This window comes from Micrasema longulum, unplaced genomic scaffold, assembly GCF_059751315.1.
Source record: "Micrasema longulum isolate JH-2025_06_02 unplaced genomic scaffold, ASM5975131v1 h1tg001858l, whole genome shotgun sequence".
In the NCBI taxonomy this organism is placed as follows: Eukaryota; Metazoa; Arthropoda; class Insecta; order Trichoptera; family Brachycentridae; genus Micrasema; species Micrasema longulum.
Window position 1 is genome coordinate 62,772 of NW_028279032.1, and position 4,328 is coordinate 67,099.

General features: G+C 36.2%; 1 pseudogene; it reads right to left on the reverse strand.

Annotated features, from left to right (window-relative positions):
- Positions 1-3,205: 3,205 nt before the first annotated feature.
- On the reverse strand, positions 3,206-3,610 carry LOC148273715 (protein GVQW3 pseudogene; annotated as a pseudogene).
- Between the last annotated feature and the right edge of the window lie 718 nt (positions 3,611-4,328).

Consider the following 4,328-nt stretch of genomic DNA (forward strand, 5'->3'; position numbering starts at 1 on the left):
TGGCAGTGCACAATGGAGTTTTGGTCCCGATGTATTTAAGTGAAACATAGAATTGACAGGAAGGATAAAAGCAGAGTGAACGCGGTCAAAATACTATCCAGACGAATGTCTGCAAAATGAATGTATGACAGGGTAACAAATTATGAAATCAGTTGAGAGTGCAAATCGACAGGTTTAATTGATAAGATTAATTAACATATTACAACAGAGATGAAGAACATTTAAGAATCCAGCCCTTGTTTACAAAAAATTGGACAAACTCAAAATATTGTTGATAAATTACCTGGTCCATGAAGAAGTATAGAAATTGAAAAAATAATATTTTCAGGCGTTGCCTAGTATGTAGGTGAAATAATTCAATTAGATGAATCTCACACGCATAAATAAAGGTTTCAGCTCTTTAACTTCACAAACATCAACAGATAAAAGAATTGAAGGAATATAGATGTTCAAATATAGACAGAATGGTGAATGTTACACAGTGTGTAAAGTGGCCACTTAAACCAGCCATTGACAGGTCATAAGCCCTGTAGATGCCTAGACTTCTATATTACCTTCTATTAAATGTTCTTCATCTCTGTTGTAATATGTTAATATAAACAGCTCCCCAGGGAGTTGAATCCAGTCCTTGTCTACAAAAATTTGGACAAACTCAAAATATTGTTGAAAAGATTAACAAAAACTCACAAAGACGGTTTGGTCAGTTAGAACGAATGGATGACGAAATTTGTTACGCCACATGTACTGGACGTGTTTGTGTGTAGCAAATGTACTAAATTGTGGTCTTAGAACTATTTGCTACCTACTGAACCCTGGTTTTAGATGTTGCAATTACCCTATTTTGAGTATTTCCTTTTTTTTCCAACCCTAATAACAACCAAACTATCACCGAGTGAACACTCGTCTTCAAATTCCCAGCGCGATCGCAAATAATTTGTTTTAGCGATCTATAATAATCCACTGCGTCGTGTTATCGCATATTAATAATTAAGAAACTGACAAGTGTCAATTCTTCCTGACCACAGAATCTGATCTTGCCTGCCGCGAAAGGAGTTCCGAACAATAAAGTGCTAAGAACCCCAGTCCAAGGTAGGTAATTGCGTTCATTTGTATAAGGGTTCGGTGGCAAAGAATGTAAACATAACGCAAATTTGCAAATCTCTAGCGTCCATCAGCTTCTGGCTAACGACGCGATCAGAAATAATGGTAAAACGAAAGAACGATCAAAAATGACATCGGATGATCAGGTAAACCAAAATCCCAGGTCTGGTTATGTCAAAAGCAGACACAATCAAAGGACATGTATGAAAAGATGCATGAATGTAGTAGTGGGTAGGAATGTATGTCAAGATATACGTGTGTGGTCGTGCATCCTCTCTGCCTACCCCTACTGGTAAATGATGTGATGGTAGTAGTATAAACACGTTTTTTCACTGAAAATAGTGGTGTAGATAATGACGAAGTTCAGTGGTTTTTAAAATGTTTTTATTTGCTAATAGACAATTGAACTAAGCCGAAAATCTTCTTTTTTATTTTTGTGTATTGTATTATCATCGCGGCTATTTTTAAAAGTTTTTAATTTATGAAAATCCCCACCGAAACTTTGAAATTACACCGCCCGTGACGTCATAAGTTCAGGTAAGTGAGTGTTTCTGACGTTCAAAAGTTGTGAACCCCGTACAAATTATTTGTACCCGCTTAACGTGGCTACCCGAGAAATAAATTGTCGGGTTTTGTAAAACTATTTATAATAACTGTTTTCATATATTTTCAAGAAACTTCAAAATATTCTCATTCTCATAAAAATTTCACCAAAACCACTAAAACAAGCATTGATTGCCGTGATTTTATTATTTTTCAACGATGTTTCGAGTACGTCCATATATTTGTAGATAGGCTGGATTTCCTTCTGTAGATCTACTTCCGTATTTCCTTCACAAAAATGCTTTTCCTCTCTGTTGCAATAAACTAAGAATTTATTATTATTCCATTTTGACACAGTCAGGAATCAAACCCAAAATCTCATCTACGTCAATCCAACATGCTAACATGTTTACCATTAGGCCGTCAGTATTTAATTAAATACACCCAAATCATTTTTTTGTGTTGCTTTTTTTTAAATAATAAAATAAATACATTTGAATGTGAAAAATGTACGGAATCGTCCTATCCTTGCTGACAACTAGTTTAACGATTTGATTTAGTTAAACAATTTTCCCGCACAATGGCGCTGAAAATAATGACGTACTGAAATTAACTTATGACACCATTTCTTGAACCATCTTATATGGCTCCTACAAACATGCATTTCACAAATGACTCCTAGATAAACAGTTGCTTACATATGACGTCACGAGTAAGATTGCAAACAAGTTTTATGCGGGTAAGTGAAGGAAATTATTGCTATTTTTTCTTAATTTCATTAACATGCTATTATGCGACATGTATTTGCTTAGCATAAAAAATGACATTTCAATTATAAGTACTGAAAATCGCATTAAACAAGAAAAGTGGCATGGTTTCTCTGATCGCAAAGGAGTAATTATTCCTAATTTGAAATACGAGGTCTGTTCAAAAAGTATCGCGAATTTTGTGTTTTTTACAATTTTTTTATATTTATTCATGAAGATCTATTTTATCTCCTTCAAAGTAATCCCCATAAAATATTATACACTTGTGCCAACGTTTTTTTCAATCATCAAAGACCTTCAAAAAATCATTTTTTGTGATCTTGTTCCGCTCCTCCTTCGATGCCGTCTTTACCTCCTCAATCGTGGCGTGGCGTCGTCTTTTCATGGGCCTCTTCAGTTTCGGAAACCAGAAAAAGTCTCAACGGGCCAGATCTGGGAAATACGGTGGCTGCGGCATTATTAGTGTGTTTTTTTGGCCAAAAATTCGCCCACAAAGAACTATGTGTGAGCAGAGGCGTTATCATGGTGCAAAAGCCAATTTTTGTTTTTCCACAGATCCGGGCGTTTCTGGCAGATTGCGTACCGCAAATTATGCATTACTTGCAGGTAATATTTTTCATTAACCGTTCTATCCTGTGGCAACAATTCATGATGGACTTCGCCCCAGCAATTGAAGAAAACTGTAAGCAAAACCTTCACGTTCGACACAACTTGGCAAACTTTTTCAGTCTTGGCTCGTGCCACAGCTTCCATTGGGATGATTGTGCTTTGGTTCCGACGTCATAACCATAAACTTATGATTTGTCACCAGTTGTGACCCTTTGGAGCAAATTTGGGTCATCGCTGACAGAGTCCAACAGCTCCTGCGCAATGTTTTTGCGATACTGTTTTTGGTCAAAATTAAGCAATTTTGGTACAAATTTTGCGGCGACCCGTCTCATGCCCAAATCATTGATAACGATCGAATGGCATGAACCAATCGATATTTTTGGGTCCTCAACAAGTTTTCTAACGGTGATTCGACGATTGGATAATGCTATTTTCTTCACTTCATCAATGTTTTTGTCTGTTGTTGACGTGCTCGGGCGTCCGGCACGCTCTTCGTCGTTCATATCTTCCCGGCCCTCTGAGAAGATTTCGCGCCACCGATAAACATTGCCTCGGTCCAAAGTAACTTCACCATATGCCACAGTCAACATTCAGAATACGTCCGCGCACTTAATTTTAGTTTTCACGCAAAATTCTATACAGATTCATTGATCCATTTTTTGGAATAGGCAAAAATCGAAGACGAGTCAAAACACGTGCAAGCAAAGCAGCTATCAAAAATGAAGTGAACATTCAAAAAGACCAAACTTGTTGGCATAAGTATGAGACATGAATGCCAACATAACGCCACAGCAAAACTAAAATCATATATACGTTACCCTCGGAAATTCAAAATTTGCGATACTTTTTTGACCTCGTAGACCAATCTCTTAATTTGTCTTCGTGGGAGAAACTTAAAACTGAGATGGACCTTATTTGCAATTTCAAAATTGTAAAAGCTATAAGTGATGTCCCATCTCTGTTGCAATCAGTTTTTTTTTCATGTTCCCAGCCAAATTTATCAAATCTTCCAAGAGCAACATTTGTTTTTATGCCCCAATGTCCAGAATGTGTTGATTGGTCAATTTGTCATACAACTTGGAATTCTTTGGAATAGATCTTCCAGCTTTTCAAAGATCTCTTCATTATTTACACAGCGTGGGATGAATATGGATTCGCATGGGTGAGCTTAAAGTCTTATATGTCAATCATATTTTTAACCTTTATTGTATGGCCCTTGTTTGTCTTTGCTTCATAATTTTATGTTATTGCTGTTCAGTTTCTTGTATTTTATTTATTTATTTTTACACTTTATATATAAATACAATA